This window comes from Glycine max, chromosome 5 (genome assembly GCF_000004515.6).
Source record: "Glycine max cultivar Williams 82 chromosome 5, Glycine_max_v4.0, whole genome shotgun sequence".
NCBI lineage: Eukaryota > Viridiplantae > Streptophyta > Magnoliopsida > Fabales > Fabaceae > Glycine > Glycine max.
The window spans coordinates 26,851,034-26,874,124 of NC_038241.2; the positions used below are offsets into that span (position 1 = coordinate 26,851,034).

General features: G+C 32.9%; 1 pseudogene; it reads left to right on the forward strand.

Moving 5' to 3' along the window:
* Nucleotides 1–4,530: 4,530 nt before the first annotated feature.
* LOC102661569 (vacuolar sorting protein 39-like) lies at nucleotides 4,531–6,539 on the forward strand (annotated as a pseudogene).
* The last annotated feature ends 16,552 nt before the right edge of the window (nucleotides 6,540–23,091 follow it).

Consider the following 23,091-nt stretch of genomic DNA (forward strand, 5'->3'; position numbering starts at 1 on the left):
CCAGAAGCTCCTCTAGCTTCCTGACCTCGTTTTCAAGCCTGGTAATCGATTACACCCCTTGGTAATCGATTACCAGAGACCATCTTAGCCTCATGTCTTCATTTTTAAGCCTTGTAATCGATTACCCACCCTTGGTAATCGATTACCAAAGGCCATATCCCACATATCAATCAAAGTTCACAGCTGGTCAGCCACCACTAGCCTCCTTGCTTTGTGGTCTTTGTTCCTTTTATCTGTTGACTGCCAGGAGCTTGCCTGCTTAGGTACATCACAGGTTCTCATTGACTGACTATGCCCGGGTTGGGTCGGGATTGGTCAAGCTTGGTTTTGGGCAATAGCACCCCACCTGACGTCCCCAAGGTCTCCTGACACCCGCGACATATCTCCAGGTACCACTCTGTGGTCAACGAATAAAAGTAGGAAGTTTCACCCTTCAACACTTCCTCATCTCAAGCTTGTAGGATTATGGGGTACCCATCACATGTGGTACTAGGTGGCGGTCGGGCGATGGTGCACAACAAGTTTTCCACATCCACAAATCGCGCATAAACCCACCATCCCCTGTTGCCCACCTCCAACTGAGCTCACGTACTCCCACGTAGCCCATATCCTCGTTTCTCTCAACACCGGGTCCCCATCAATCCTCCCAAGCTTTCCCCAACATCCAGGTAAAACAACATTCAAACAGCACACACTATCACAGCCAAGAAAACAAGGCAAAGGCAGAAAACTCTGCCCAAAACACCAACCAAAATCACAGCTTTTCTCACTTAAAGACCCCAGTAACAATTCCTTCGTTCCAGTTCGTTAACCATTGGATCGACCCGAAAATTTTACTGGAAGTCTCTAGTACATAAGCCTACATTTTGACCGTTGGGATCTACTAGCAAACATCCAGAACTCATTCTGCATTACTCTTTCCACAACCAGCAAATGCATAGCATTTTTCTGCACTTATGCAAAATTCTGCTACACAATTTCACAGCAAAATTCTGCATAAAGTGCAGATTTCGAAAATCACACTTTCCCTCATCCAATCTTGCCCAAATCAAATCCTACAAGTCCCAAATCATGTATCAGTCATGTCTAAACCAACGTCAAGCTTCAAAACACAGCAACACATAATCTAGGTGTCCCATACCCCTCAATTCAATGGGTTTTCTAGGTTTGAGAAGTGAAATTGAGGATGAGGTAGATTTGAAGCAAACTCTCACCTCACACAAGTCCATAACATCAATTTAAACTTGTTCAAACTGGATTTACGCCTAAAATTTCACCGAATCAAAATTTGACTCCTCAACACCCAAATTTACCCTAGAAATGGCTCTTTGTTCACTTTGGTCATTTGTTTTTCCCTCTAGCACAGTCCAAACTTTCTCATAAGTCCTAAATGGCATTTCAAGCTAGGATTAACTCATTTTAACCTCTATTTACCACATAATCCAGATTTAACCTTCCAACTCTCAAAGCCTCACTCTTTTTCACTCATAACACCACATTCTCACCTTCTAGCCCTAGGTTAACTCTACCCTTCATCTCTAACAGTTTTCCATAAGCAATTTCAGCACATAAACATCACAAGCATCATCATAAAAAAACCCTAAAACAGAATGGGTATGTTTAACTCATCCAAACATGGCCATTTTAACATGCTTTCCACAAATTCCTTCACAAATAATCATCATAAAGCAGAAACCTAGCAAGACTACCCATCATATCTCCCAAAACCCCATACCCACGAAAATCAAAGGAGAAAGAAGTCCACCCAAACCTGAAATTTCGAAGTCCCACACGTAGAGACGCGCTTCACGACTCCGAAAATGCCCTCCTTTCACGATTTGGGGCAGAAATTATGGCCAAAGGTTGGAGCTTTGTTTGGAGCTTCAATGGAGAATGAAGGAGGAAAGAATGGCAACGTGAGGGAGAGAGGAAAAGGCTTCTGAAAATGTGGGGCTGAGTGAGGAGAGAGAGAGTTGCTTTTTAATTTTAAAAAAAGGCTTTATCCTCATTTCTTATTATTTTATTATAAACTATGCCACATGTCTCCATTGGAGTGGAGCAAAAAGGGTCCACTTTCCCTTTTGATTGTGACCCATACTCAGCCACAAAAGTGAGAAAAATCTGACCTTTGAAACGCTAAAATCTTGCCTCGGTTTGCGTGCCATTTCTCTGGTTCCAGTTCCTCGCGTTTCTCTGCGTCCGTCGAGGCCAGTTTTCGAAAGTAAGCAATATATATATCAAAACGCTCAGAATAAAACCCCGAGCGTGGTTCATAGGTTGGTTTCATTAAATTTTAAGTCGCACACAAAACGATGATTTTTAAACTAATTAATTAAGAATTAACCCATAACCTCCCAGTTATGGACTTCTCTTCCTTAATTAGCCTAACCCGCGTATCTTGCTCCCAGTATTCCTACTTCTACCAAGAACATATATGCATATACACTGAATAATACTTATATATATATATATATATATATATATATATATATATATATATATATATATATATATATATATATATATAATCATTCAAAATACATCGTTTCCAAAAATTCTGGGTAGAAATTTCCAGGATGTCACAGTTGCTACTACATTTTGCATTTAGATCATTATGCCGAATCTGAGGTTGACAAATCCACCTAACCATGTACATGGTCAACAAGTAGCTGCAGGGTGGCCCTCTTGGCTCTCCAAGGTTGGTGGGGAACCTATTAATGAATTGGTCCCTACAACAACTGACACTTTTTAGAAACTTAATAAGGTAATGTTATATGATAGTTATTCATATAAATGACATTTTGTGAGTGACAACTTTATGTGCTTTATTTTGTCTCTTCAACACTTGTTTTGAAATGATAATGTTAGTACTAGCGATATTTGGACATTGAATATGAACTATAATAATTTTCAATCTTTTTTGTATTGTGAAAAATATGACCGCATTGCTAAATATCCTTTTTTTTCAGGTGTGTACAGCAGCTGCTTCTTGATTCACTCATTGCGGGTTGAGCCATTGAACAATAAATTTCCATTACTTTAGACCGGAAAACCTTCAGTAAGATGGTTTGCAAAAAGTTCTTCTTCTTTATAGTGTGATTTAGTGATGTTAGATAATTCAAGTGAAGGATTGGTAGGCCCATTAGTATGACACTGGGGTGGGAGGTGTAGGATTTTGTTACTCCAATATGGATGTTTATCTGAGTATCCATATATTGTCTATACTCTGTATGATGTAGTTCAGGTACTACATGCTTCAGTCCTACTTCCATAGGTTCAAGTTCAATTCTATAAATATTTGTATCACTTTCTTACCCTACATTGAACTTGCTTATTGTTATTGTTTTGTTCATATGGAAGTCTGAAACTATTCTTTCAAAAGAATAATTTCTCATATAACTACTAAATTTGCTATGCACAATGCATTATGACTAGCATTTCTTTGTTGTCACCATTGTACTGAATCATTTAGGTAACAAATTCAAAAAGTAGGAATGTTGCCCAATCTATTCTTGTCAAAAAGAAAAGGGACCATGGAGAAAAAGAACAAGGACTTTCTAAACCGTTTAGAATGTGAGCAGAGTTCATCTCTTAGAGTTAATGGTACCTGTTCACTTAATACATACACTTCATATATCTCTGGAACATGATGGGCATGGATTTTCGAGTTTTGACGGTTGTGAAAAGTTGGATTGTATTTTAGTGTATTTTAGTAGGCATATGCTTAGAGAATGTTGGAAGGCGTCACAATTGCAATGAGTTTAACTTTTTACAGTTTTCGGTTTTTGATTTTACCTAGCATTAGTGTTTTTCTTAGAAGTTTTGTATGGTTAAAAAGTTGATGTGTTTTGCCCTATTGAAATTGTTACTATAGGTTTATTTGGATTTTATGAAAGCTTAATCTGAATGCACTAAAATTAAAATGTTGTGTTCATATCTTATATTGCTTTCTCCAATCTTAGATTCTGATAGATAACATTTGGGGGAGGGGGTAAAGTATTTCTTCTCACGCATTAACGGGTATCCTTTTCCTCAGATTAAGCTTGCAGACAAGCAAGCTGCTCTTGAAAAGATACAATGGGAAGCGATGACATCCAACAAGAAAGTAGATAAACTCCAAGATGAGGTAGGTTCCATGCAAGTAGATATTACATCATTCACATTATTACTGGAAGGATTGTCAAAAACTGACACTGCTAAATACACTGATGATTATGACGTCAAGCCTTATGATTTCAGTCACTTGCCTAGTATTGTGAGTTTATGAATATTTTTCAAATATACAACATATTTTTCCACATGTTAGCACTATGATTTATGAATATTTTTCAAATATTTTTCCTTTATTGGTTTATTGACTTAATTCTGTTCTTTTCCTCTGCATCTAGTGCAACTGGAAAATGTTGTCTGTGTAGTCACAAATTAATTGGAAAAAAATGATTTGCTATTCCATTTCATTTGGATTTTAAGTATCCTTCCAAATTGAAAAACTTGTTTCTGGTTCTTAATTTTTAATTTGGTGGGTTTCTGATGCAGCCACTATGTGGGACGAACCCCATAATTGTTCTAAAGTTCTCCATGCTTGTTCTTGAAAGTTGTCCATCTCAAACTATAGACCTCTTTCTGTCTGGAAATATTCCAACAGATATGGTGAGCTCATATTTGAAGAAGCATTCTCCAAACATGCAAGCTAGGTACTTAGAGCTCATGCTTGCAATGAATGAGAATGCAGTATTTAGAAATTTGCATAATGAAATGGTGAGGACCTCTTGCATTTTATTCCTAGGCATTAAGGAATTAATCAATTCTACTACCTTTTCTTTTGGCTGGGGAGGGGGCTGGTCGAGGGATTTTATGAAAATAACTCTTAAAAAAATTGGTAAAGCATTATTCTGATGTTGTTTAATTGTCAGCATGTTTTATATATAATTAATAACTTGAGAAAATTCTGTATTTATTTATAGTATTTTGCAATATAGGTGCACATCTATCTTTCTGAAGTACTTGATTGGATGCTTATTTAAGTGCTCAACAAAAATGGGATGAGAAAGATCATTCCCAACAAGGAAAAAATTATTGACTGCCTTAGAGAGTATAGCAAGATACAATCCAGAGGCTTTGCTAAAACATCTGCCACTAGATGCATTGTATGAAGAATGTGCAATATTGTTGGGGAAAATGAACCAACATGATCTGGCATTATCTTTGTATGTTCATAAGGTATATCAAATATAAATCATTTATTTACTGTGAAGGGGAGATTCAATGATGTCATTTTTTGATATCCCCAATGCACTTAAGTTCATTGTTTCATATTGAGTATGTAATATAAATCATTGTTTTTAAACTATTGAATATTATGGAAATAAACGAGTGTAGTTTTCATTTGTAGCTTAATGCTCTAGAACTGGCATTGTCTTATTGTGATCGGGTCTATGAGTGTATGCATCAACCATCTTCAAAAAATTCCAACAACATATACCTTGTACTTCTGCAAATTTATTTGAATCCTCGAAGGACCATAGCAGGTTTTGAAAACATAATTAAAAATCTATTATCCCCACAGAATAAAACCATTCCAAAACTTACTCCTACCCCATCCATAAAAAGTAGAGGCCAAGGGTTAAAGAAAATTGTTGCAATAGAGGGTGCAAAGGACACAAAAGTTAGTTTAAGCAGCACTGACAATGGCAGGAGTCATGGTGATGCAGATGAGTATAATGAGGGTGGTTCTACCATCATGCTTGATGAGGTCGTTGATTTGTTGAGCCATAGGTGGGATAGAATTAATGGAGCTCAGGCCCTTAAACTTTTACCAAAAGAGACGAAATTACAGGTATCCACTGCTTGTTGGGGCACCATAGCTAAAAAATGCACCAACTGTTTTTACTGGTCTAACTTTTGCTCTTAGGAGTTTTGTTATGTTAGGAGAAAGTTATATTTTGTCAAACATTTTTTGGTTTCTTCAATTTGGTAAGAAATGTGTCTATAATCTGCAAGACCTACTTTCGTTTCTTGGACCCCTTCTGAGAAAATCTAATGAAATGTACCGAAATTGTTCAGTGATAAAGAGCTTGAGACAAAGTGAGAACCTTCATGTAAGCATATATCTATTAATATATTAGGGGGCATTTGTAGAATTGAGGCTGTTGTGGAGACTTAAAAATCTCTCACTTCTGAGTGGATTTATTGTACATCATCACGACTCCGTACCATCTAGTACTTGTACTGTAGGATGCAACATGGCAGAGCCAATGAGCCACACTTTTGCATATTCAGATACTTCTGTTTTGTTAGAATCTACCTTGTAGCATGATTCAATTTGTTTTGAACACGTGAAAGACAAACTCTATAGTCAGAGGAAAGCAATTGTGAAGATAACCGGTGATAGCATGTGTTCTCTGTGCCATAAGAAAATAGGGACAAGTGTTTTTGCAGTCTACCCAAATGGTAGCACACTCGTGCACTTTGTTTGTTTAAGAGATTCTCAAAATATGAAAGCAGTGGGCAAAGGGTCTCAATTGAGGAAGCAACTATGAAGCTGAGAGGCCATACCAATTAGTGGTCTAGTTGTCATGTTTGAGCGTGTTTTTACCCACGGTACCTGTTGGTAGGTGGATATTTTTCAAATATACAACATATTTTTCCACATGTTAGCACTATGATTTAGATTTCCTTCTTGGTTCATGACGTACGCATGAATATCTTGTTTATCAATGTGCATGGCTTCCACTTGTTTATCAGTGATTTAGCATTTGTAGATTGTATCCATACTTCCTGAAAGGTTGTAACTTCTTTTCTCTTAACAAGAGGGTATTTGGTAAAGAACTGCATCATTGAATGGTATGAGACTATACTTGTTGGATTTAATGTATATCTTTGTTTTCAAGAACAGAGTTTGTTAGTATATTTGTAGAAATATCTAATCCTTGGATGTTGACCTTTTCAAGTAAACATTTGGTTGAACAAGATGATTTGGATGAGATGGAATTGCAGAAAATGGAAGAAGAAAGAAAATCTTATATGGTTGTTTCTGTTTCCAAGGAAAAATGAGATGAGGAATCTATTGCTGCTACTACCAATGCTAGGTTACATCTTCAGTCACTTGTTTTCAAATCCAAAAATTTTAACCTGTAATATGACTACTAGTTTTATTTAATGTGCTACATGTTAGGTCCCTTTACTCAAAATGGTGAGGCACTTAACCTGTGTGTGAGATTGATTTGTACAAGCTTGTTATGAACAAATATATAAAGTTATGCTATTTTATGTGCTGAAGTACTAAACGAGCATGTTCTATGAAGCGAAAATGTGTTCTTTTGTGGGTCTATATATATATATATATATATATATATATATATATATATATATATATATATTCATTTTTTTCATACTTGACATTTGTCTCATTTATTATGTAAATTATTGTTGTAATATGTAATTAAATGATTTTATAATTGTTGTTAAAATATTGCTTACAGCTACCAGACAGCATGAAAAAAAATAGACAAAAAAAAACAACACCAAAAAAAAAATTCAAATCCAAGACGATTATTGTATAACCGTCTTAGAATGATTGACAAACTAAGTCGGTTAACTGATGACCGATGTAGAAAGACAACTACAACATACTCATTCTAGGATGATTATTAAAATAACCGTCTTAATTTGTCAACCATTCTAAGACGGTCATTCCAATAACCGACTTAGATTCACAAATACGAATATAACAATCTAAGGCGGATGTTATATAACCGTCTTAGTTTTTGAAACATTTTAAAATGGTTATATAATAACCGTCTTAAATTCCGAACTACGAAGTGCACAAATTAAGGTGATTTTTGCCACAACCGTCTTTGTTTCTCAATGATTCTAAGATGTTTAGTGTTATAACCGTCTTAGAAAATAGTCTATACTAAAATGGGTTAGGTGCAAAAACCGTCTTCATAGACGAAACATTTTAAGACAGTTATTTCAACTTTCTAAGACGGTTTGATAATCATTATTGTGAACGTGTTGTCATTTTACGACATACTTTTTTAAGACGGTTCAAAACCGACTTAGAATGACCTAATCGACCGACTTAAAAAATGCATATTCTAGTAGTGACATATAAATTGAAAAATAAATTATTATAATTAATATTTTTAAGACAATATCTACTTGATTAAAAATATAATTTATTGTCTTCCTCAATTTTAAAATAACTAATATAATATTTTAGTAAAAAATTTAAAGATTTATTTTATTTATATCCATATTTTTTTTATAAAAAATAATGAATAAAAAATGTTTTAAATAAACTCATGCATTATTCGAGTTTAAAGAGCAATCCATGTGCTCTGTACAGGAAAAAAAAACAATGGCAAGCGCGTCAATAAGAGAGAGTGAAAGTAATAAAATATTAAGATGAATGATATGTGGACACGTAACTGAATAAATTGGAGGTTGGATAGTTTTTATAAAACTATTGACTTGACTAGTGCAAACGACACTTGTTGAAAATAAATTATTTAAAAATGGTTGGTTGCCATTAGCATGGAGTGGTCACATCACAAGGCCATTCTTATTGAACTCTCAAATAGCCGGGGACATGCTAGGTGCACCCAACAACATTGCTGGTGCACCTAGCATGTCCCAAATAGCCGTGGGTCTCTTATCCAAAGGTTGCAATAGATTTCATGAAGCATATCCCTTAGTCCGATCCCTTAAGAAACTTTTGGATTTGGGATGAAGGGTTTGGAACTTTGGGCTACCTATTCCAATGACTCTAGAATTTCTTAGTTTGCGTTTGTTTTAGTATTGAAAAATTAATTATTATTGTGAAATTGATTTTAAATATATTTTATATTAAAAGAAAATTTAGAATTGATTTTGAGTTTATATTTAATTATGAGTTAAAATAATTTTAAATAACTTTTGTATTAAATAATTTTTTTTACTCAATTTCACTCAATTAAAAAAATGATTTTATAATAAAAATATAAAAACATAAATCATATTCCTTGAAAATTAATTTTAACTAAAATCAAATTTATAAAATCAATTCCATTCAAAACACACACTTATACTGTTCCTCATTTGATTGTTTTTCTTTTGTTAGCTGGTGTTGTACGTGTTTGGTTTTAAGTTACAAAATTGATTTTTGATAAAAAAAAAAAAAAATTACATGTTTTGTTTCATGTTGGAGAGAAAATACCAAAATTGAATATGGTCCAAAATTGATTCTCAGTGTGTGGATGAGCCTTTGCATCATTGATTTTGAATAAAATTCAAAATTGATTTTAGTTAAAATTAATTTTAAAATGATGTGATTTATGTTTAAATCTTTTTATTATAAAATCAAGTTTTTAATTTCAACATAAAAACTATTCAAAGATGTTTCAATACAAAAATAATTTTTGATCAATAATTAATTATAAATTTTTTTCTAATGCATGTGAAATCAAATATGTAAAAAGTTATTCAAAATTAATTCTAAATTCAGAATGATCAATTCTTAAACGTGAATCGAAACACGCACTAAATAGCTTCTATATTGGATAAAAAAATTGTACATACTTGAGAATCAATTCTAACCAAAATTATCCAAACTAAATCACACATGATTGACTTCAAAATGAATTTTATGAAGTTAATTTTATTCATAATTAATGTTGTGAATGTTGATTCAAACATATTTGTAGTTGTAGGTTTTGGTCAGTCAGTTATGCTGACCTGTTCAATTTTGTTTCTAACAAATTAACTGTTTATTATTCTTAGAAATGTTAGTTAAGTCTAGTTGTCTATAAATAAATTTTACATTGTACAAATTGTTTCAAAATTGTAATGTGGATTTATATTCATCAATAAAGAAAGTATTTTGATTAATTGTGCTCTAAAAAGAATTTACAACAAATTGGTGCAGTGAGCGTGGAACGAAAAACCATTGCATCTGCTAAGTATGAGGTTGGAAAATTCATAGGCCAAAATGATTTTGGCTTATGGCGATTGAAGATGAGAGCATTGCTTGTTCATCAGGGTCTTGAAGAAGGTTTGAAAGGTGAAACCGCTCTTGATGCAAAGTTGGAGGAAAGGAATAAGAAGATCTTGATGGATAAGGCTCATACTGCAATCATCTTGAGTCTTAGAGACGAGGTACTAAGACAGGTCTTGAAGGAGAAGACAACATCTGGAATTTGGTTGAAACTGGAAGGTTTGTACATGACCAAATCTCTGGTAAATCGTCTTTATCTTAAATAAGCCTTATATTCATTCAAGATGCAAGAAGATAGAACTCTGGAATCTCAATTGGATGTCTTCAATAAACTGATTCTTGATCTAGAAAATATAGATGTGACTATTGATGACAAAGATCAAGCCCTGTTACTATTGTGTGCTTTACCAAAGTCTTTCTCTCATTTTAAAGAAGCTCTTCTGTATGGGAGAGAATCTTTGTCCTTGGTAGAGGTTCAATCAGCCTTTAACTCAAAGGAATTGAATGAAAGAAATGAGCAAAAGGCTTCTGTGAGTGGTGAAGGTTTAATAGTCTGAGGGAAACGAACCAAGAAAGACAACCATCTTGAGAAGAAGAAATCAAAGCCATAGTCTAGAAATAGTGGAAATGTGCCTAATATAAAATTTTACCATTGCAAAAAGGAAGGTCACACTCGAAGATTTTGTCTTGAAAGGCAGAATGGTTACAATTCTCATAGATCAAAGGAAGGAGGAAAGGCAATGATAGTACAAAATGGTTATGAATCTACAGAAGCTTTAATGGTAGGCTCTGGGAAATTTGATGGAGAATGAATTATGGATTCTGGGTGTTCGTTCCATATGACACCAAATAAGCCCTGGTTTGAGAAGTTCACTGAGCTACAAGGAGGGTCAGTGTTACTTGGAAACAATAAGCCATGAGAAGTCTAATTTCTCTTGGCGAACTAGACAAAAAAAAAGGTTATTTGTTTAGAGGTAAAAATGGCACATTGGAGGTTATAAAGGACTCAAGGATCATCATGAGGGTTGTGAGGAAGCATGGCTTGTACTCATTGGAAGGAAAGGTAGTAGCTGCGTTAGTAGCTTCAGTTTCTGTAAGAGACATGTCAAGAACTGAGTTGTGGCATAGAAGGTTGGGGCATGTGAGTGAAAAGAGGTCTGGTGGAACTCTGTAAACAAGGTCTGCTATGTAGTGACAAAGTGGAGAAACTGAATTTCTGTGAACACTGTGTTTATGGTAAGGCCTGTAGAGCAAAGTTTGGAGTTGGTCAACAAAGAACTAAAGGCACCTTGGATTTGATACATGTTGATCTTTAGGGACCCTCTAGAACTCTATCTCATTCTGGTGCAAGATACTTCCTGACTTGTGTAGATGATTTCTCAAGGAAGTTATGGATTCACATTCTCAAAACTAAGGATGAGGTTTATGAGACTTTCAAGAATTAGGAAACAATGATTGAGAATCAGACTGAAAGGAAAATCAAGAGGTTTCGTACTGATAAATGGTCTTGAATTATGTTTTGATATTTTCAGTGATCATTGTAAGAAGATGGGAATTACTAAGCATAAATCAGTTGCTAGAACACCCCAGCAAAATGGCCTAGCAAAAAGGTTCAACAGAAGCATGCTTGAGAGGGTTAGATGCATGTTCTCAAGTGCAGCTGTCCCAAAGACCTTTTGGGTAGAAGCTGTGACAACAACTTGTTTCTTTATAAACAGATGTCAATATACAGCCTTGAACATGAAAACACCAAAAGAAGTTTGGTCTGGTCATCCTCCAACCAATGACAGACTTAGAGTGTTTGGTTGTGTTGCCTATGCACGCATAAGGCAGGACAAGTTGGAACCCAGGGCCTTGAAGTGCATGTTTATAGGGTATCCAGAAGCTGTCAAAGGCTATAAGTTGTGGTGTCTGGAAGATGGACATAAGAAATGCATTATAAGTAGAGATGTGGGGTTCAATGAGTCTAAAATGGCCTACGAAACAACATCAAATACTAACAAGGGACAATTGGATCCAGCTCCAAAAAAAGCAGTGTTTGAGGTGGAGCCTACTGATACAACTCAAAGTAAACAAGATGACAACATACCACTTGAGGAAGAATTGTCTAGAAGGAACTCAACCTGATGTTGAAGATGAGACAAATGATTACTTGTTGGCACGAGATAGGACCAGGAGACAGATCAAACCACCAAAAAAATTTGGTTATGTTGATCTGATGGCTTTCTCCCATGTAGTTGCTAATGAAGTTTGGGATGATGAGCCAAAAAGCTACAAGGCTGCAATGACAAGTAAGGAAAATTGAAATGGGAAAAGCTATGGATGAGGAAATGAAATCACTCCATGACAACCACACATGGGAGTTAGTGAAGAAACCAGTTGGTGCCAAGTTAGTAAGTTGTAAATGGGTCTACAAGACGAAAGAAGGGATTCCAAGAGTTGAACAGTGTAGCTTTAAGGCAAGGCTAGTTGCTAGAGGCTTCCCAAAGAGAGAAGGCATTGATTACAATGATGTGTTTCTCACTAGTTGTAAAACACAAGTCTATAAGGATACTCCTGGCTGTGGTTGCAAAGTTTGATTTGGAGCTAGAACAAATGGATGTGAAGACAACTTTTTTGTATGGAGAGCTGGAAAAGGTTATCTACATGAGATAACAAGGAGGATATGAAGCAAAAATCAAGGAAGATCATGTTTGTAAGCTAAACAAATCCTTGTATGGTTTGAAATAATCTCCCAAACAATGGAATAAGAGATTTGATGATTTCATGTCAAGAATTAAGTTCAATAGAAGTAAGTATGATAGTTGTGTTTACTTCAAATTCATCACACCTAATACCTTTGTTTTCTTACTGTTGTATGTTGATGATATCTTGCTAACAAGCAATGATAAGACTGAGTTAACAAAGGTAAATGCTGAACTTAAAAGGGAGTTTTAAATGAAAGATTTAGGTGTTGCTAGTAAGAAAAGGACAGAAACAAGAAGTACTTGTTCCTATCTCAAGAGTCATACTTAAAGAAAGTGTTGGATATGTTGGATCGAGTGGTCTCAGAATAATTAAGAAGGGGGGTTGAATTAATTATTCCTAAACCTTTACTAATTAAAATTTTACTCTTCTAAGGCTTTTACTAAATTGTTAAGAGAATGAGGAGTAGAAGAGAAACTTAACAGAAAGTAAAAGCGGAAATTAAATGCACAGCAAAAAGTAAAAGAGTAGGGAAGAAGGAAACAAACACACAAGAGTTTTTATACTGGTTCGGCAACAACCCGTGCCTACATCCAGTCCCCAAGCGACCTGCAGTCCTTGAGATTTCTTTCAACCTTGTAAAAATCCTTTTACAAGCAAAGATCCACAAGGGATGTACCCTCCCTTGTTCTCTTTGAAACCCTAGTGGATGTACCCTCCACTAGAACTGATCCACAAGAGATGTACCCTCTCTTGTTCTCAGTCAAATCCAAGTAGATGTACCCTCTACTTGTACCACAAAGGATGTACCCTCCAATGTGTTAAGACAAAGACCTCAGGCTGTTAAACCTTTGATACTTTGTGAATGGGGATACAAAAGAATTCTCAGGCGGTTAGTCCTTTGAACACTTTTGTATAAGGGAAAGGGAAGAATCAAAAGAATTCTCAGACTGTGTCATTTTGAATTCTTTGACAAGGGAGAAGGGAGACACAAAAGAATTCAGGCGATTAGTCCTTTGTTCTTTTGGAAAAGGGAGAAGAGAGACACAAAAAGAATTCAGGCGGTTAGTCCTTGGCGAATTCTTTTTGGCAGAGGGAGAAGAGAATGAAAAGATGAATAGCACAAGTTTTCAAGGTTTAGAAAACCAGAAAACTTTTAGAAAGCTTTTGGTACAATGAAGAAGAAGAAGTTCAAAGAGATTCAAGGCTTGTAAAGGATTGTAAGAGATTGATTGGAAGAGTATTCAAGATTGAATGAATTAATAGAAAATGCAAAAACAAAGTCTTGCTTTTATAGACTCTTCATGTCTGGTCAAGAAGACCATTTAGAAGAGTTATAACATTTAGAAAAGCTTAAAACCAATTTGAAAAAGTCAAAAACCTTTTGAAGAGTTACATCTTTTGATTTATTCAGAAACAGTCACTGGTAATCAATTACTAAATCAGTGTAATCGATTACACAAAGCTTTTATGTGAAAAGATGTGACTCTTCACATTTGAATTTGAATTTCAACGTTCAAAGGCACTGGTAATCAATTACCAAAACATTGTAATCGATTACAGCTTTTTGAAATTAATTGGAACGTTGTAAATTCAATTTGAAAACTTTTTCAAAACAATTTTGCTACTGGTAATCGATTACAACAATCTGGTAATCAATTACCAGAGAGTAAAAACTCTTTGGTAAACATGTTTTGAGAAAAATCATGTGCTACTCAATTTTTGAGAAAAACCTTTTATACTTATCTTGATTAAGCCTTCTCTTGATTCTTGAATCTTGAGTCTCGAATCATGATCTTGATTTTTGAGATCTTGAACCTTGAATTTTGATTCTTGACTCTTAACTTTCTTCTTGAGTCTTGAATTCTTTTTGATTCTTATCTTGAACTCTTGAATTGTTCTTGATTCACTTGAGTTGTTCCTTGATTGATCTTTGATTCACTTGAGTTGTTCTTTGATTGATTTTTGAGCTTTTTGTCATCTACTTTGTCATCATCTTTTGTTATCATCAAAACACCTTTGAATCACCTTTGATTCACCATGAAACTTTGCTTCTACAGGATAGGTTTGGAATGTTTGGAGCTAAGCCAGTAACCCTACCTATATCCCAACAGTTCAAACTGAGCAATGATCAAGCACCTAGTTCAGAAGGAGGCAAGAAAATTATGGCTAAAATTCCTTATGCAAATGCAGTAGGCTCTTTGATGTATGTCATTGTGTGTACTTGACTTGATATAGCATACTCAGTGAGTTTGGTGAGTAGGTTCATGTCAAATCTAGGGAAGGTGCATTGGCAAGCCTTGAAGTGGATTCTGAGATATATCAAGGGTTCACTTGGGAAGGGTCTGGTTTATGGTGGAGCTGATAAGAACAATTATAGTTCAGTTGCCATAAAAGGGTTTCATGTTTCTCTCTCTCTCTAAGTTGTTGATCACCCTTCCTCTAAAATAAAGTTGTTACTAATGATTTACTATTCAAATTTCATGGGTGAACAACTAATATGTGCCTCTTTCACAGGTTATATTAGTGACATTATCTCAATTTTCCTAAAATTGCAACATGTCTTATCTTACCAATGGCACTTAGCAAAAAATATGAAATTATGAGAGCATTGCAAGAGGCCAATTATATTACTTTGCCTAATGATAAAATACAGTTTATTGAAGAGAACAAGTGAGTACAAATCTACAACATTTAAGTGATTCAGGGATGAATTACCAGAGCTAGACAAGGATTGCAATACGTCATAACTTTTATATTCTGAGAGCTAAGATCTTTGATAAGTTCCTTCCATCCCCAATACCTTTGTGCATCCACTTCCCAATTCCACCAAAGCTGTGAACCAATCAATGTTTCTCTCTGCCCTCCCCAATCCTGTGCAGTTGCCACAAGTAAACAATGTAAAGTTGAAACAACAAAAAATTGTAAATTGTAATAGTTGCAAGTTTGAAGCCAAGTTTGAAACAACAAACATCAATCAAAAACAAAAATACACCACTTCAATTCTTGCATATTCTTGGTTTAAATCAAGAACATATAGTGTCTATAGAAACAAACTGAATTGTGAATTACAAGTTTGTTGAAACTGCTGACATCCATAAAGTATATACAGCCTTGAAATACTTGTTTTTGTTTTTCCTTTTTTTTTAAGTGTAGGGTTGAGGGATTACCTGCAACCAAAATGCTGAGACAGGAACGTCATAAGTCCTTAGTTCATCCCAAATGTGACGTACAACATCTGTGCGACCCTGCATTCCAACTATAGGTAGCCTTCCAATGCTTTCTGTGGAACGTTCAATCAATTCACAAGGTGAGTTCTCATGCAATATCCGCCCTTCAACTGAATTTTCATGTATTTGCAAGCTCCAATGTACAAAAAATTTGGATCTATATGCTTTAATTATATATATATATATATATATATATATATATATATATATATATATATATATATATATATATATATATATATATATATATATAAAGGAAAAGGATTTAACATTCAAGTCATGAATTCATTACATTATAATAATTCAGAATGTTCTTGTTGCATCTATGTAACATTCTATTTATATTTTTATAGAAATATTAGACCTCAAAATTTTTCAGCCCAAGAATCGTAGAAAGTACAAATATGTATCATACATTCAGCACAAGTCAGCTATATAATAATCGAGTTTATTTATTTTCTTTTTTTTTGTGTGTGGATAAATACCAGTTATATTAAGCTCTACCAATTATAAGTGTATTTATGCAACTCAATAATTGAAGGGAAAAAAAGGGCAAGTTAAAATAGCGGGAATAACGCTTGAGACATGAAATTGAATCTACCCTTCATTGTGGAACTATTCTTACTATGAATCTTCTTCCCACATTATGGACTATTCTTAACTATGAATCCTCCCTCAACGTTAGAGAATGTTCCTAATAAAGCATCTAGTTCTCAAAGGCATTTTCTGTTTTTTTTTTTTTTTTGAGGTTTGAGTAGGGACGTTTTGATAATTTTTTTTTTATTGAGTAGGGATGTATATAAAAAAGAAATTCCAAAAATGATATAATGGTATAACAAAAAATGAAACAGAAATATAATGACACAAAACCTGATCTCATAATATTTCCAATTCGGTTGTAACAAACTTAGTTGTTAAGAGAATCGTAGCATTCATTTTTTTCACATCCTTGACAATATCAAAGGTCTTTCTAATGTAACAAACTTCAGTGCAGGTCCTAATTTTCTAGATCTGTAGTTGAGCAAATCAATACAAGGAAACAATTACAAATCTTAATCAAATGAAAAAAATCAAATTTGAGAGAGACTTGAAGCCAAGGAAAGCACCTCAATACACAGTAATATGTCCAAATACATTGTATGGGCCAAAGAGTATGTTTGAGAGAGAATTTTAATTATTTTATTAAATATGAATAAATAAGATATCTAAAATAAATTCTTTTTTATTTATTTTTCATTCCACTAAAGCTAATAACTTTCTTTACAAAATAGAAAGATAAGAAAATAAATAATATAATAAAGAAAGATAAAAAATAATAAGGGTTTTTTTATCTCGAAGAAAATTTTCATTTTTAATTATAATAATACCACCCTATTTTAATTCTGTTGCTTATTTTCAAAATATTGTATTTAAGATAGTAAAAATAGAAAACAATAAAAAATTATTTTTATACTATTTCAAGTTCAAACAATACAAATATTTTATAAATTATTATATAGATACGATATCCCAAATTATTTTATTTAGTCAGCAATCTGTAATATATTAAATGCACCAGAGGTGCTAGAAAGATACAAAGATAGTTAGCCAAAGTTGCTACAAAACCGAAAAGGAAATACAACACAAAGGAGTAGATCCTAGCTCCTGCTACCATCTCCCACAATTCAATCCCAATGCATGTACAAATAAGCTTTTTGCCAAGATGCTAAAGTCCACAGCCAACTAGAAATCAAATCCTGATCTATATAAACAATACTTTGCATAGGAAAAGATATGGCTCCTAGCGCTACACATGCTGAAACAAATCATCCCTCAACAAACACTTAAATAAACACTAGGACATGCTTGCCATTGTTGAAAAGATATAACAAATTTACTTAATTGATAAGCCTTTAACCATGACCATATATCAAGCAGAATTTTTTGTCATAATTTTTTCACATGCAAAGTATGTCCTTCAAAAATAACCTTATTTCTTGTAAACCAACTTTGGCTGGATAAGTTTCTGTGAAATGTCTTATTTCAGGAGATAAGAAAAGCTTTTTCACACCCTATAGTGGGAAGGAAATTAGAGTATCTTCACTATGAATTAAGAGAACCCCTAACCATATTTAATTCACCTTTTCTGTCTTGAAATTCTAGAAATGTCATTTCATTAGCATGTTTATTACATAAACAAATAAAATGTATAGGATTATATATGTAATTGAATAATTACATTAAAAATATTTAACAAAACTGAACCCCTAATTTTTTCTCCACATTCCTTGGTTTCATATTACATATATCCACTGTAACTTGTGGGTATAGGCAAACATTTTCATTCTCGAGTTGAAATTTATCAATCATGTGTAATTAATGCATTAAAACAACAAAACATTTTCATTCTCCAATTTCATAAATTGAGTTCTCAACCCAACTTCTCGGAAGGAACAAGAGCTTATCCGGTACGAAGAGCTTATCCACGCTGGTGGACTTCTATCGATGCTATTGCAGAAGAGGGATCCGCCACAGTCATCGATGGCGCAGCGCCCACGCTCGCCAATGTCGAAGGTGCAGCCGTGGCGGCCCCAGAAACGCTCGGATCAGAGGGCGGGTAGCTGAAGGGAGTAGGCTCGGTTTAAGGCGACCTTGAAGCCTCCGCGAGTTTGGTTTCGATGGTGGACGCGTCTTCTCGAGAGCCTAGGGAAGATGAAACATTGGGAATAAGAGAGACATTGGAAAGAGGAGATCGCATGAGCAAAGCGAGGAGAGGAAGAGTCAAGCCTTTCAAATTTAAAATTAGACAGAGTCAAAGAAAACGGGTTTTGCGAAATCGTCTTTGAATAGTATAAAACAAAGGCAATTATGTGAAAACAACATTTATTTTATGTTATTTAAAGACGGGTTTGTGGAAACCGTCTTTGAAATATTATCAGTATTTACAAAAATACCACCACCTCCCAAACCAAGACAGGTTCTTGACGAACGACTTTAAATGCATGTCATGGAATACATTATTTTTAGTAGTGTAGCCTTTTGACATGATTAAATATATTTTAGGATGCAGTTTAATAAAATATATTTAAAGCGAACGATTATTTTTCACCTTTTTTTTTAGATTTTAATTAATTTATATTGATATTAAATATAAAATTTCATTTCACTATTAGTAATATTATGTAAAACCATTAATTATTTAATTGATAAACTGTTTTAGTAGAAGCAAGAGTCAAAAATTAATTTTGACGTCCACTATAAAATAGTTTTCTAAGATATGATTAGATAAAGTTGTGGTGCATTTATAACTTTTCTTATATTTATTTTTGTGCAACTTTGTTGAATAAAATGTACGTGAAATGGTCACAAAGCTTAAAATCGCGGGCAAATTACCTGCGAAATTTGCTGCAGATTTAAAATCCATAGAAAAGTTGCAGTAAATATGAAATTGGCAGGAAATTTCCTAAAAAAATCCGCAGGAAACGGTAAATCGTAAAATCATAAATCTAATTATCTATGAAGATTTTAACGGTGAATTTCTTTTTCAAAATCCACAGGAAATTCCCTTGTAATAGGCACTTTTCTAGTAGTGGCGACATGAAAGATATTGCTTGCCAGTATACCTTCAAACAGGTGTCGATCAGGACCCACAGTTCACTAACACCACTGTCATTTGTACTTACGTGTAATCAATCACGTCACAATTATATACCACCAAAATAAAGGTAACTGGGGCGTTATGCCTTTTGTTCTTCCTTGTTTTGGTTTTATATATTTCTATCAGCTCATTGCACGTGCTTTGTTTGGCTTTGGCAAGATATGTACTGGGTAAACTGTGTATGTATAATGGAGCTTACGTATATATATGCAGAGTTATGATAATCATCCGCAGTTGAGGAAAAAAACGAAAAATAGAAATATAATAAATATAATAAGTCATGTAATTTAAAAGTTGAGAGAAATAGAAAAGAAATGAAAATGATATAAAATAATAAAATAAACTTATATTTATAATTTTTCATATGCAAAAATAATGAGTTATATTATTTATGTATTAAACTTTTAAGCATAAAGAAAATGAAGTGCTTGATACGTTAAGTGATGTAACTGACACACATAAGAAAAAAAAAAGAATATATATATATATATATATATATATATATATATATATATATATATATATATATATATATATATATATATATATATATATATATATATTTTCTATTAGTATTGCTTGGGCCACCGGTGTCCCTCCACATAAAATATATGGTTATATAATTATGTTATGCAATTAATTTCATTTATTAAGTGTGTAACATAAAAATGAGTCATTAAGTATGATTTATTTTTCCCTTTAATTATAATAAATTTTGGAGTTACTTTTTTTAAGTCTTTGTATTGGAAATAATAACATTTTTTTCTCTTTTTAGATAAGTATTAAAATATTATTTATTTATTTTTATATAATCTTTATTACATTTGCAATAAAAACGTTATTGGTTTTATTTTATTTTAACTAATTTATTAATTAAAAGTTACTATATTTACTAGGAAAAAAACTTTTAAACATCCAAAATCAATTGATACCTTGATAGAGACAAAGAGAAAAGAGAAAAAAATATTGATATGATAGATAATAAAATATGATAAAAAGAGATAAATAGAGAAAAATTAAAAATGTAAATGATATATATGATACATAAAACTGTTAAAATATAAGAACTATGTTTACTAACCCTAAATTTTACGGTATACCAACGACCATTCTCACAAACACTATCAACATAAAGATTAACTAAATTTTTTACCTGTGTGATACACGGGGTAAATAAATAGTTTAAGTATTGTTATTTAATTTTGTTTTATTTAACTGTAAAAATTAGCAGCAGTCTATCAAAGAATGACAATTTCTACTTATTTTTTTTTTTTATCAAATTGACATCACAATTTTATTTTAAATATATTTACTTTTTATTTAATATAACTAAACAATTGAAAAATATTTAGTAAGAAAATATGTTCCCTGTCATTATTTTTCATATATATTTTCTTCACCCTTTTCTTCTCAACAATATTTATGAGACTCTAACGTGTTGTATTTAATTTTCACCCTCAAGCGTATGAGTTCAGACACGTTATTAATAAATACTATTAGAAAACTAAATCCGTTATTGAATTGCACTGAAAAATTGGCCTAATTTCGCTTTTAAGACAGTAATCACAATACCCAGGTTTTTCTTCTCTTACTTTTCAACATCTTGTTCCCTTCCTAAATTATAAGACTGAACTGAAATGGACGGTGGCATCAATGAAGTGTGAATACATCCACATGGGTTAATTTACAAGTACAATATAGGAGTTAACATAACTACAAACAGTTAACAAAATGCATCAAATTAAGTGAGAGACATATAACCTTATCATTGAATGGCCGCGTAGAAGAATAGTCAATCCAATATAATCAAGCAACGTATTCAAACTGGATATATAGGGTTGATATCGTAGTCAACCATGATCTTTAGGCTTGATCTAATGTTTTGGCTTTATATATTTGTGTTTAGTCACGCCTATGTTCTAGCATTTGGCGACAGGAAGTTTTCCCTTGTGGAAACTTGGGGGTTGAATTAATTGCTCTTTTTTAATTTTTAGTTAATTGTCGATCAAAGACTTTGTTCTGAAATCAATTTTAACTATTCACGGGTCTCTCATCTAGCTAGTCCATCCGTTGAATATATGCAGCGAAAATAAATTGAACTTGTCAAAGCTTCTATGAAGCTTAGAGAGTTTATATGCTGGTGAAAATATTATGAAATTGGTGACGGTTTATGTCGATCATCATCTTTAAATATGTTTGTGTATCTGCCAAGGATTTCTTCGTATCATTGCATACTCAACATCTTTGAATTTCGAAGCAATTTGGTAATGGTTGTCAATATGAAATTATTTTTCTTTCCACAAATATCTAATCATCATGGCATCTAGCGTGAGATTATTTTGGTCAAAAAAAGAAGGTCATTGTTCTAATTTAATTTCACTTATTTATATGGTTACACTTTAATCTGATCTTGACAGTCCAATGTCTTCGCTTAATAAGGCATTAGAATCGAATTAGTGATAAAGGATAGATAATACTAAAAAAACTCAAGCATTCAACAGTTTGAAAAAAGTCCTTGATCTTAGCCAAAGTGGCCCAAGAATGGTAAAATGTGATTGAATTTGTGTAGAACAGTAATGCCAAGAAATTTTCTTTGATCGACTCCTTGAGGATAGGATTAATTAATTTTGAAAAAGTTTCACGTCACTTTCGAAATGATTTTCCACAATTAATTCATCTGCCTTTTAATATATTTTTCTATCGTTAATTAATTTCTAGATCAATAACAGCGTTGTGCTATGCCTGAAATTAAACCAACAAGATATGTATGTAAATAGCAGCTATCGTACGTCAAAGTAAAAATCATTTCCTTTTGGTTGCTCCACCAGCAGACTTTGGCAATTGGGAGATAATTGGACCGAAGTTCAGGCATTCACAGCTCTATTCAATGAACTTGCTTTTTATCAACATTGTGACGCTGAATTCAATGTTTTCAATTCTGAAAGCAACTGAGAAAACGATAGCTTTGCCTTTTTTCTACGATGCACCCACGCTCTACAGTACTGTGATGGTTTGGGTTAGTTTGGAAGTGTGCCATCTGGGTTTAATTTTTTTTTTTATATAAATTACAAATATTTCTTTGAAGATAATCTTACCTGAATTCAAAATTTAAATTCAAGACTTAGAATTGAAATTTTTTTGTTGACTAAAATATTTATACTAAATTATTTTCATTTTCATCATATTAACCAAACAATCCTAAGTATACATAAATAAATATTTCTCTCTCAACATTATCTATTCTTGTGTTACTTACTACAAATCGTTATCACTATCGGTTAAATTAAAATAACTTTACTATACATATGTTTAAAAATAATAGAATTAATTGGGATGTATATATTTCATATAAAATTAAATATATATCTACAGTAATATAAATAAAAAATTTATATTAAAATTTACTTTTTTATTAAAAGTAAAAAAATTAAGACATTGATCACCATTTTTAGTTTAACAAATTAGTTAGGCCATGTTTGATTTCTTTCTCATTTTTTTAAAATTACTATTTTAATAAAATAATTTTATATTATTTTCCAATCAATTTTTCATCCAAAATAAGT